The sequence below is a fragment of the Octopus bimaculoides genome, chromosome 5 (assembly GCF_046866305.1).
Source record: "Octopus bimaculoides isolate indiv1 chromosome 5, ASM4686630v1, whole genome shotgun sequence".
Taxonomy (NCBI): domain Eukaryota; kingdom Metazoa; phylum Mollusca; class Cephalopoda; order Octopoda; family Octopodidae; genus Octopus; species Octopus bimaculoides.
Window position 1 is genome coordinate 88,170,002 of NC_142932.1, and position 15,000 is coordinate 88,185,001.

Below are 15,000 nucleotides of genomic sequence, written 5' to 3' on the forward strand. Positions count from 1 at the left end.
TCTTTTAAGGAACCATTTTAGTTCATGTAATCTTTTTTTCTGTTGTGTGGGTTGTGTTACTACAGTGCAGATGTGTCTTGCCATGTTAAAGGGAATGATTCTTTTGGTATGTGAGGGGTGTGCTGATCGGAAATTTAAGTATTGGTGTGTGTCTGTTGGTTTGTAAAATAGGTCTGTTTTGATATTTTCCCCTTTTTTAAGGATAAGGATATCCAGAAATGGTAGTTCCTTCTACTACATTCCATGGTGAATTGTATTGCTTCATGAAGCCTGTTTATGATGGAAAGGAATCTTTGGAGGTCTTCTAGGTTTCTATCCCAGAAGATGAAGCAATCGTCTAGGTAACGTTTCCAGTTGTCATTTATGTAGGCGGCGAAGTCGTGGCTGAACGTTTCCTACAGTTGAGAATATAGTTTTACTTCCAGGTATCTCATAACGAGTGTTGCATATGTTGGGGCTACTTTGGTACTCATGGCTGTTCCAGTTATTTGTCAATATAGTTCGTCATCATAGGGGAAGTGGTTGTTCTCCAATATTAATTTGAGCCCTTCCAAAATAAACTCTTTCGGGAATCTCTCTGAAATGGAATCTGGATGTTTTGTAATCCAGAAGTTAACAGCTTCAATTTCTAAGTCGTGTTGGATATTACTATATAAGTTTGTTACATCAAAGTTTACTAAGATTGTGTCTTGGTGTACTTTCTGGGGGATACAGTTCAGGAATTTCATATCATCTCTGGTGTAACCTGGTACTTTTTTTTACATAGGGGTTTCGGAATGATGTCTAATAAGTTGCTTAGACGTTGTGTGCTTGAGGCTGAACCAGCAACAATTGGACGTAATTTTAAATCTGCCGGTTTTGGTACACCGACATATGATGAAGTTTTGCCTTTCATGTTGTTTTGGATTTCTATGGATTTGTAAACTTTTGGTAATCCATAAAAATTGCTGGTTTTCATTTCAGAGTTAGTTAAGTAATTGATTTCCTTTGGTGTGAGGTTATCTTGGAGCTTTGTTCTCAGTTTACCTACTTTAATCATTGAATTTTTTCCTCGCACTTGTTGATTTTCCTGTAAAATCGATCGTCATTCAACTGTTCTAGGATCATATCTTTGTAGTGGTTTTCGTCCATAATGACGATTGCTCCACCTTTGTCAGCTTCTTTTATGATTATTGAGGAGTCTTTCTGTAGTTTCTTTTTTCAAATACATTAACTTTACTGGTTAGTATGATCTTTTCTTTGATATTTTCTTGAGATTTTACAACTAGCTACTTTGCTTGTATATATATATATATATATATATATATAAACATACTAGTGGGTCTCCCGGCCTCCGGCCCGTTCTGTACGGTGCTCAAATGTATTTATAAGGCTCATATAGATATCTATCTCTTTTCCCTCTGTCTCACTTGTTTTTTTTTTTTTCTCCCTTAATCTCTTTCTACCTATCTAACGTAGTTTTCTCTAGACCGAAAAAGCAGTAGAGGTAATGAGAGAGAGAGAGAGAGAGAGAGAGAGGAGAGAGAGAGAGAGAGAGAGAGAGAGAGAGAGAGAGAGAGAGAGAGAGACATATACCGCCAGAGAGAGGAGAGAGAGATAGTGAGAAAGATAGAGACATAGAGACTGACATACACAAAGGCAGAAAATGCAGGTCCGGCGGTGACTTCAAAGGAATAAATGAAATGTGTAAACTTATAGAATGTTGGGGGTATATGGATTGAGAGGTGGAGTATTTTTTCACCGTGTGAAAAGCATTACCGTGAAATAGTTCGTAGATTACTGGAAATAGGAGCCAATGTACCACCAACTCTCCCCCACCCCTATTCCGTTTTCAGAAAATAAGTGCACAGTTATCTGTGGAATGGTCAAATTAATTTAAATGACAAAAAAAACCTGACATATCAATTTACGGGGACGTAAACACACCAACACAGGTTGTCAAGCGGTGATGGGAGGGACAAACACAGACACAAAGACACACACACGCATATACATACATACATACATACATACATATATATATATATATATATATATATATATATATATATATATATATATATATATATATATATATGCGAGTAAAAATAAATACAAAAAAGGTGGGGTTTTTTGTATGATTGTGTATAGAGGAATATATTATTTTGCTTAAAAGAGTTCCAACACTGTCTGTTTTTTATGTTTTATTTATATTCCTGCAGAACTAATGTGGGGTATAGAATATGGAATATACAATATATAATATAATATACAATATACAATATGAAATAAAATAAAATAAAAATGGATGGCACCATGAAAGAAAGTATTGAATGTAGATGAAATATTGAGTGTTCAATATAAAGGATCAAATATATAAATATATAAATATAAATATATATATATAAAGGCGACTCGAGTTTCAGGGCTATTTCCCTTCGTCAGGGCCGGTATGACAGACTTTAACAGACTGTAATAAGTTGGCTGGTTTTCTGTCTTTTATGCTTGTATATATATATATATATATATATATATATATATATATATATATATATGACAGGCTTCTTTCAGTTTCCGTGTACGAAATCCACTCACAAGGCTTTGGTCGACCTGAGGCTATAGTAGAAGAAATTTGCTCAAGGTGCCACACAGTGAGACTGAACCCGGAACCATGTGGTTGGGAAGCAAGCTTCTTAACACACGGTCACTCCAGCGCCTATACACAGTCACTCCTGCGTCTTTATATATATATATATATATATATATATATATATATATATATATATATATATATATATATATATATATATATATATATATATATATATAAATATATATATATATATATATATAAATATATATATATATATATATATATATATATATATATATATATATATATATATATATATATATATATATATATATATATATATATAAAAGCAAAGTAGCTAGTGTGGATGGAGGAGGTATCAATGAAGGGAGACGGTGGGTAGGAGTGGAGAGAGGAAGTAGGTGTCAGATGAGGAGAGGAGAGGAATCAGATGAAGAGGGGAGGGGAGTTGAGCCCATATGACGCAAAGGAATGAAGAGAGAAGATTAAATCCTGTTCACGGTGAAGGCGGTAGTCCGGATGGCCTCTGTGCAAAGACTGTCCGAACACAGATAGGTGTTGTAATGAATGACAGGTAGAGAGAAAATGGCGCGAGACCGGGGTGTCATTGCCGAGTCTAATGTTTTGGAGGTGCTCCGCGAACCGGTCAGCCAAGCGGCATCCCGTTTGACCGATGTACAGAGAAGGACAGAAAGAGCAGGAGATGTAGTAAGTGACGTTGCTAGAAGTGCAGGTAAAGGAGTCAGTGATATGATAGAGATGATGATGGGTGCCTGTGAGGATGGTGGTGTTGGAGAAGTAAGGGCAAGTGCGGCAGCGTGGGCAGGTGGGAGGTGGAGTTAAGGAAGAAACTGTGGACCAGGAGGTCACGTAGGTTGTGGGCTTGTTTGAAGGAGGGAAGGGGTAGTTTGGGGAAGATTTGCGAAGTGGAGGGGTCGGACTGGAGTCGCCAGAAGGCTCGGAGAATGGTGCGTTGGAGGGGCAGAGTGGAGGGGTGGCACGGGAGGGGAAATGGGAAGCGGTTAACGAAGGATCGGGTGCAGGGAGAGAGAACATAAGCACGATCCACGGAACGTACTCTGGCAAGGGCGATGTGGATAGTGGTGAGTGGATATTCACGAAGGATGAAGTGGCGAGCCATCAGTTGAGACTGAGTCTCAAAGTCATGGTTGTCACTGCAGAGCCTGCGCACGGAGGAATTAGGAGTAGGGGATGGGAGAGCTTGGTGTGGGAAGGGTGGGTCGAGGAGAAGTTGAGGTTTGAGTGTGAGTCGGTATGTTTGTAGTGGATGGAGGTATTGAGAGCGGAGTTGTGTATGCTGACCGAAATGTCACGAAAGGCGACGGAAGTGTTGGAAATGGTGCAGGAGATTTCGAGGGCTGGATAGAAGGATTGGACAAAAGAGAGGAAGGAGTTTAGTTGTTTGCGGGAGAATGAGGTCGCACTGATACAGTCATCAATATAACGAGAGTAGGATCAGTGAATATTGAAAATATTTGGGCTTCAACGTAGCCAACGAACAGGTTCGCATAGTTGGGGCCTCATAACAAATTAAAAGGTTTCCTTATTAGCAATTAGAACCTAAAGGCAAAATTAATGGAGGGCAAAAAGTGACGGAGGTTGCTGACTAGCACCGCCTAGTGGCTTTGGTGTTAATTTAACTCTTATTTTAGCATTAGCGGTGCTAGTTAGCACACTCCGTCATTTTTGTAACCTCCATTAATATATATATATATATATATATGTATATATATATATATATATATATATATATATATATATATATATATATATATATATACGTTTATATACACGCATATAAACACACATACACATAATACTTACACACACACACAAACACACACACACACAAACACACACACACACATGCGATTATCCCATCCTCGTATCCCATCCTCAGTCAATCTGACTGTCTGCTAGTGTCTGTCTGTCTGTGTGTCCGTTTGCTTATCGGTCTGCCTGTTTGTCTGCGTTTCTGTCTGTGTGAATGTATACACGCGCGTGCGCACACACACACACACACACACACACACACACACACACACACACACACACGCACGCACGCACGCACACATAAATATATATATATATAAGACTATTTGACTGTCTGAACAACACTCTCTCTCTCTCTCTCTCTCTCTCTCTCTCTCTCTCCCTCCCTCTATCTCTCTATGTATCTATCAATCCTCCGTTCTACTCCGACCTACTCACGTCTGCCTCGTTCTTCCTGTGTTGTGTGTGAGTCACTGCAGGGTACTACTGAACGTGGCTCCGACACACAATAACGTCAGCAGACGCAACCAAAGCAAAGATGGATAAAGGCGGCGGGAAGAGGTAGAGCGAAGAGGGATGTGGAGGAACAAACGTATGAGTAGGAGGGGAGGAGGAGGTTTATGCATCATTTTACGAAAAAATAAAGGATTTCGACTTCAAAGGCGGTATGCAAAACCCCACTCAGAACCTTTTTACACACTCCAACTCACAATTATATACACGCGCAGTACAGACACGTATACTTGTAATATAGAGAATCACGCCGATACACACACACACAAACACACACACACACCCACACACACGCACGCACGCACGTATACACACACACACACACACGCACGCACGTAAACACACACACCTATGCACGCACTATCGCACACATACTCATACGCACATTCATATACATACAATTGCATATACAGACACACACACATTCATATACATACAAATGGATATACAGACACAGACACACACACTCTCAGACGCACACACACACACACACACACGTTCAAAAGGCAAGTACAAACGCATGAACAGACGAATACACATCTATAGTTATGTTTTAGCATGGAAGAAAGTTTACCTTATACGCGCGCGCGCGCATGCACTCACACATACACGCACACAAATATACACTCACACATGCACACACAAATATACACGGATTATAAAAACAAGCACACACGCACATGCACTCACTCACACTCGTAGCCTTAGGCATGTCAGCTAAAACAAACCAGTTTACGTTCATACACACACACACACACGCACTCACATACGTGCGTGCACGCACACTAACGCACACACACAAATACGTGCACGCACGCACACATGAACACACACACAGAAATCTATGTTTATCTGTATACTACATACATTGCAAATGTACAACCTGAAACTTTCAAGCGCATACGCATATATACTCATATATATCCACACACATATGTACACACATCCAGACATACGGACACGCATACATACATACATACATACATTCACATACTCATACACATATATACACACATACGTACATATATACATACATACACACACATTTGTACATACATACGCATACATATATACACACATGCGTACATACATATATATATACACATATATATATACATACATACATACATACCCACATACGTACCACATATATACATACATGCATACATACACACATACATGCATACATACATGCACATACATACATACATACATACATACAGACATACATACATACATAAACACATACATATCTATACATTGCATACATACGCAGTAGTTCACATTTCACAATCCATACCTCTATTTCTATGTGTTCATGGAAATGTTTACACACACACACACACACACACACACACACACACACTGGAACTAAGACATACGCAAAACTACTTTTTCATCTCCACTCCTAATGCCAAAATAAAACTGCACATAGAACACACGCACAAATGCATCAAAGGCAGATGTGCATCTGTTTTTGCTTCTTGCACCGACGAAAATTCATCGTTCAGCAACTGTGTTAATATTTCTAATCTGAAGTTAAGTAGATACCCTCAACGGTGGTGGCCAAATCAGATCTTAAGCAGAAACACATTAAATAATGTAGCCCAAGATAAACTATTCCTGGAAAATAAAACTGAGATGTTCCTGACTGGAATGGTCAGAGGTCTATTTAATTAGGCTGATTGTGTATGTGTGTGTGTGATGGGGATTAACTAAGAAAACCAACAGCAACATGTCTTATATAAGAGGTGGATGTGGTCGCTACGAAAGCTATGAGTGAGCTTGCTTTTGAAGAATAACATTTTCTGCTTTATTGAATACAAATGAATATGTATGTATGTATGTCATTATTCAGTTTTATTTCAAGATCTCTTACCAATAGAGAAAGCGCTAGTTTCTAGCCTAGATCCAAGGCTCCTTCATTGGAATTTCAACAACATCAACAGGGTATTTTTGTATGTATATGTGCAGATTTGTATGTATATGTGCAGATTTGTATGTTTTGTTTTATGCATGTTTTCATGCATGTAGTTGCATGTCTAGACATGCTCATATATACTTAACTGATAAACTTCTGGAAAGTTTTGCAGATTTTTACAGTTCTAATGATGGCTTTCTCCTTTCTGGTTTTGAGAAGCTTAATTTCTCCAGACTGCTATTTAGGCAATGTGTTACATATCCTAGTGCCCCAACAATTACAAATATAAACCTGAACATGTAGTCTGGATAGAGTAGTTATAGATTCCTCAATAGTTCAGCGTAGATATTTTCTTTTTCGTTGATCTTCTTAGCTTATGTTAACGTCCATCCGCTAGGCAGCTGATTTCTACAACTGTACACACTTTCTCTTCTCTATCCCAAATTACAAAAATATGTATGTATGTATGTATGTATGTATGTATGTATGTATGTATGTATGTATGTATGTATGCATGTTCTCTTTCTCTTTTAAATTTTAGAGTAAATTTTGACTTGTCACCTACTTGGTAACAAGGTTGTGAAGGAAAGTATCTTGTTTTAACCATCACACTTTAACTCTTAAGATGGTCTTGCAGATTTTTATTACCCTAGATATAGCGATCATTTGTAGCATATGAATTAAGGATTTGCATTCTCTCATCAAGCTCCCAAATACAGTCATATTTTGCTCCAGACTGGTTGGTATGTATCCTGTTGCTCCATTATAGGTGTGAAGCTGAAAGTGTATCTTGGGATTTGCAAACTCCTTATCAATGATCCATAGATGTCCTTTTTCTCTTGCATCTTTCTAATCACATTCGTGTGTGTGTAAGTGTGTGTGTGTGTGTGTGTGCGTACGTGCGTATGTATGTATGCAGATTCTCTTCTGTGTTTAATTATTTGAAGTCTTCCTATAGAGAAGGAACTGGTTAATAACAAATGTATAAAGCACTATCATTAGAATCTAGATACCAAAAGCAATGTAACACGTTGAAATCGGGAAATGTCCTTTTACTGTGTCGCCTATAGATTGTATTTGTAATGTATGTGTTAGCTAGTTGATTTTTTTTCCTGAAAACACTAGCTTTTCTAAATTGTCACTTAGGTATTTACTAACAAAACCAAATGCACCAATTCTTGTTGCTATAAATATGACTATATAATATGAGCATAGAAGCTGGAGGTTTCAAAGCAGTTATCGTTTTCTCTTTTATTTTCAAAAAGTTATTCACATTAGCAGAGCATCTGACCTCTATGACGGTACGTGCATTTTCATCTGTGCCCCAACAACAATATCCAGCGTATAATGTTTGCCACTCCTGCGCCTATAACCACTTTTGTGCTTATATATATATACATATATATGTGTGTGTGTGTATGTGTGTGTGTGTGTGTGTGTGTGTGTGTGTGTGTGTGTGTGTGTGTATGCTCAGCATTAAACAGTACAATGGTATATTTGCAAATTAATGCAAATGAATATAGCTCATCTGATCGCCGGAATATTAGGTTACACCAACAATTCAACTCTAAATATATACACAAAATTTCTTCTTTATATATATATACAATATATGAAAGTCCGAAGCTAGACAGAAGTGGATTGATTTAGCCAGTAAAAGTAAAGGGAGATGGTTTCATATCAATTAAGTTTAAGTTCTAGATAGAATTTTAAGGAACAGACAAACCTAATGTAAATAGAAAAAAAATAGAAACAAGAAATGAGAAGAGGATGTAAAAGTAAAGTTAAAAAATGAATAGCGTAAAAATGCATATAAAATATAAGCAAATAATGTAAATGAATTTTCAGCCAAAGTAACTATATAGAAGGATAAGTGGGGGAGGAAACAGCTGGAGATTTGAAGATTCCACACAAATCATAGATGAATGACAGATTATGTAAATCCAAGAAGTACTGTTCAATTTGACTCACACATTCCAACCACACACCAAATATACTTTCCAACACAATGAACTGGAGTAAAACGAAAAACAAAACATACACACATATACGTAGAAGGATATCTACAGAAGCACATAAACATATATATGAGTATAAACTACGCGCGCGCGCGCACACACACACGCACACACACACACACACACACACACACACACACACACACACACACACGCGCGCTCATACCCGTAGAACGATTCTCTAAATCCCTATCTTATGCTACTCATTTATATGTATGCATGCATGTATGTGTGTGCGCATGCGTGCGTCTGATTTTTAAAACTATTTTAAGGGTTTCTAACATTAGATCGATCTTACTACTTTTGGTATTTATTTTATGAACTTTAGGAAGAACGTACGTTAATCTTAACGAGCGTAATGGGAGGCAAGCAATGAAAACTGGAATATTCCAAGGTATTTTTATCAACGCACCAATTATTTTGCTTTCCATATGACACACACATATATATGTATATATGCACATGTATAATACATACATACATATATATATGTATGTGTGTGTGTGTATGTGTGTACATATATATATATATATATATATATATATGCACAACAATGTTATTGCACATATGCATATATATATATTTACTTACATACACACATACTCACACACATATGTTCATACATACATCTGTATCGACTAAAAATTTATTGTAGAACACGCTTTAAACTTTGACAAGCTGATGACAGCACAAACCGGTCAGTAAAATATGATTCTCTGTTTTCTTTCGTTTGTGTGTAGCCTGATGTAAAGCTTACTCTATGAAGACATGCACATATTTTTACAGTAATACTTTTATATGAAAATATATATTTGTTTTAAGAGTTCTAAAAAAATATATAGCGGATTATATAATAACAGGTAAGAGGTATTTCTACGTCCGTTTCCGGAGTCCATTTGTCCTGACATTTAAATTCCTCATTAAGGTTTCTCACTACCGTCAATGCAGTTTCTAACTTTTAATTTTAATTTTTAATTTTCAATATGGTCTTCTTATATTCGCCATATCACTCCACATTTCGAATTTATTCTTGCTTATATCTTCATGTATATTCTTATTTCATATATTTCTTATTTCTATTATATTCTTAAATAATACTTTTAATATGTTCTGAATGTCATAATGTATTTGTTGTACTAATGTATGTCATAAATACAAGATAATTATCTAATTTTTGTTTCTTCTTTAAATTATATTATTTACTATATACATATATATATATATACATGGTGGGCCAAACGTCACACACAAAATAAGTTCAATACGCTCCGGAATTGTCAAAGACATGCTTCAGGTTTCCTGAAAATGAATACGATAAACAAAATAATGATGAATGCTGGCGTACTTGACCATGTTGAACAAAATGAATGATAATCACCTAATATAGATAAAATGTCAATGTGTCGGTGCGTGACTTTTGGCCCACCATGTATGTACTCGCGTGTGTGTGTGTATATAGATAGATAGATAGATAGATAGATAGATAGATAGATAGATAGATAGATAGATAGATAGATAGATAAACGATGTACTGTCTCGATTCTGAGCACTTATAGGCCGGTTATTCTGTCTCCAGGGTGGGGGTGGGGGATAGAGTGACCGAGATAACGACATACTCTCAGAATAAACACTTAGTCCGATGCGGAGATTAGTCATTTACAGGTGTGTGGACTGGTATTACATGAAACGGAGTGTTTTGCTCAGCAACACTACAGCACGCAATCCTAGGTTCGAATCCACGATCTTGTTATCCTGAGTCAACAACCATCACTGTTTTTCTTATGTGTGTGTATGTGTATGTATGTATGTATGTGTGTGTGTGTGTGTGAACGTCACCACCACCTCTACCGCTGGTATTATCTCCATTTATAAAAAAGCTACCATCACTATTGCTATCACTACCACCACCACTACCACCACCACTACCACCACCACCACCACCACCACCACCACCACCATCAGCATCATAATGACTTTTTTCATTACTGTCACTATCATCATTAACCGCCACCACCATTGTCTTCTCTTCTACCATCACCACCATACTATTACATGCAGCCTGTTACTGAAACAGAAAGATGACAGCCGTTACGGTGCACTCACCGGCAGCGCACGCATCAACATCACACACACACACACACACACACGTATCAATGACAAGAAATCACCCACATTACCACCCCTCCCCTCCTCTACACACACATAGACAGCTGCCATATCGTCACCACCACCACCACCACCAAAATCATCATCATCATCCCCGTCATCATCATCATCATCATCATCATCGCCGAGCACTCCTTGGGTGCCAGCATCCTTCGTAACACGACTGTGACCGGATGCCCAATTAGTTGTGCTCAGGATCAAATCCAATTAAAAGACAGGTCGTATTGAGGTCAGCACTAAAATTGTCTTAGGTTCATTGGTACACTGCGTATGTATGTATGTATGTATAAATGTATATATAGACGAATGTATACACACACACAAAAACATATAAACACACACTTTCTCCCTCTCACATACACACGCATACACGCATACACGTATGTTCATGCGTGTATATGTGTGTATGTTTATGAATTTTCACATTAAGTTCATTGACATATAGTTTGTGTGTGTGTGTGTGTGTTTGTGTGTGTGTGTGTGTGTGTGTGTGTGTGTGTGTGTCTATGTGAGTATGTGTGTGTCTGAAGGCACTTATGATCACTTTAGGACGGGAGTTTTCCAGCTAAAAATAACCATTTCACAAAATAATGCGTGGTTATAATAAACAGCTTCTATCTATCTATCTATCTATCTATCTATCTATCTATCTATCTATCTATCTATCTATCTATCTATTTATCTATCTATCTATCTATACATACATACATACATACATACATACATACATACATATATATATGTCTGTGTGTATAATATATATACGTATATATATATATATATATATATATATATATATATATATATATATATATATATATATATATATATATATATATATATATATATATATATATATATATATGTGTGTGTGTGTGTGTGTGTGTATGTATGTATGTATAATATCTATACACATGTGTAATATATATATATAAATGGAACAAAAACGCAATAGAGGGCATTAAAACGTTCGAGCAGATAGACAATACATAAGCGGACAAGAGAAACAACAATTAGAAGGGCAGGTAAAAAAAGACGGGTCATTCTTGGCTTTCTTTCATCAGTCAAGTCCCAGAAGTCACGATCATTTCGGGCAGTTACACTTGAGATGGTTCGACCTGGTTGCCTCCCAAAACGTCGAAGCTAAGAGCATTAGACCCCTTTGTAAGAAAGCTAGCGAATGTGTATGGTAACAAAGACAGAAAAAATAAACAAATAAACAAAAAGCGGAGAACATGGTACACAATTACGAATACAAACAACAAGAAATAACAACAGGCGTTTTTCGACTGAGAGCGAATCAAATTGAGCTGGCGCGTATGAAGTGAAAGCCTAAAGGTAGGAACATGGGAGATGGACACAAGAGGTGTTGACGGTTGGCAGTCAGGCCAAGAAAGAAAGATCATGGCTGGCGGAACACTGGTCACGTGGAAGGAGGAGAAATGGGTAGGAGACAGCGGGATCGAAGGATTTTTAAAAAATCAGAGACAAAGAGAAAGATACAGGGGAGATATATACACTAGCAAATCTACCCATCTATGATGGATGCATAATAGGAGGGAGGGAAATCATAAGAGCTGTATGCTTTGAGAAATGTGTAAATGAACTTGATAGATTACTGGGTGATGTCTTAGAGAAATCACATTATTGTTGGTGATACAGCATTCTATTGTAGCTATATGACGTGTTTGCGACTAAGTAACCTGCGATGACAATTCACTCCCTAACTGAAATAGGCTCTCAGCCTCTGTATCATGAATGGCTATGTGGACCACTCCTAACAAAAGCCAGAGCTTCCTGTGACCAGTACATAAAAAGTATTAAGGAAAAAATGTTATTTAGATATACTTATATTTTAGTTGTTCACACTATTTTACGCTTGTTTATACTCTGATTCAGTCAAAGTTCACAAATTCCTTTATTTAAATTATGAATCTTATTCCTTTCTATAATATCAATATGATTACAAAACTTCTTTGTAGACGATATTTTCTGTTTGATCGACACTAATTTTCAAATTATTGGAGTTCGTTGCTCTTCTCATAGTGACGTATAACTGGCCGTGTGTAAACATCGGAGTGGGTAAAAATACACCTACACGATCTAAAGTCTGGCCTTGTTTGCTGTGAATGAGCGAGTGGAATCTTTAGGGTTGCAAAAAGTTAAACTAAGACTCACCTCTCACTATTTTATGCGAATAATGTCTGGATGTTCTGGTACCATGGGTTATTTTGATTGATAAAACTGAGATGTAAACAACAGCCGCTTTGATTAGCCGTTTCGAACCCTGCTCGAGACTGACCATACTTCAATAACCACTAAATAATCAGACACACTATATACTGACACACACTTTTTCCATTCTAATTTCGCTATTAACCTTCCTCACGACCCCCTTCGTATCTACGATGGGGCCACGAACTATACGATGAAAATCCAGAGTTACTTGTAGTCGGTGAATTTCTGATTTTTTTATCGCTAAAAACATTCCTGACGACCGTCTTTCCAATCCCGAAAAATATCGCGACCATTGGTCCAGCCATCTGGCCGTGAAGAGGGAACAAAGAGACGGACAGACGGACATAACGCCTGTTATAGTAAGATGTATGCATATATATGCATATAATATATATACGTATACATATCTGTATAATATATATGTGGATATATGTGTGTATATATATATATATATATGTGTGTGTGTGTGTGTGTGTGTGTGTGTGTGTGTGTGTGTGTATAGATATATGTATACATATATGCATATAGCTATATAAAAACATATAATATATGTATATATATGTGTATGTATATATATGTGTGTATATATATATGTATATGTGTGTCTATATATATGTATATATGTGTATATATATATGTGTGTGTGTGTATGTATATATATATATATATACATATATATATACACGTACATACATGTATGTGTGTGTATGTGTAACACACATATATATGTTTATATAAGTGTATGTATTTATGTATCTATGAGTCCACACGTACACGCATATATGTATGTGTGCCTATATAACTGCATGTGTATTTATGCGTGTTTGTGAATGGGTGTGCGAGTGCGTATGTCTACAGAACGGTTTCCCATTATATGTTCATGACTGGGCATTACATCTTTCCTAGAATCACAGATGGCCCGTGTCAAAGGGTGAACATCACCAGTTCTTTCCCCGTTCGTGGCATTGTACAGTGTCTGTTATGGACGACACACGCTGAACTCTAACTAGTTCAGTCAACAGATTAAAATAGGTATTTGAAAGGGTGGGTGCTGTGTGTATCGTATAGCTGCTTTGTTTTAAGTTTCTTCAAGCCACGGCACCATCAGTGTCACTGTTAGTACAGTAACGTCATGAAAATAAATGCTCTACGAAAAGACCCTCTAAGTGGTCAACGATTTCTTAGAAATAGCAGACAAATTACCTCAAAAAGTTACCCTGCTGATTGTACATATAAAAGAAAAAATGTACATAGGTGCAGGCATGGCTGTATGGTAAGAAGTTTGCTTCCCAACCACATGGTTCTGGGTTCAATCTACGGTAGCCTCGGGACGACCAAAGCCGTATCAATTTTAAAATCCATCCAAGAAATGGGCCACCCATGCTATCCGGCCTACTACAAAAATCAAACTCGGTACACATAGCAATATTACGTCACAATTACTTTACCTCAACCGGTCCAGTTCTCTTTAATGCAATACCAAAATACGTCAAAACGGAAACGGATCCCATAAAATTCAAATGTTCACTGGACAAATTTCTTCAAAAAATCCTGGACTAACCCCCTACACCCGGATATGTCTCCAACAATAATAACTCTTTGGTAGAGTGGGCCATGGTTCCCCATATATGACTAAAAGACTTCACCAGGTGGTACTATTAAGTTAGACATGGCCGAAACCTATCAAAGTTATATAAATATATATGTGTGTGTGTGTGTGCACACATATATATATATATATATAAATATATATATAT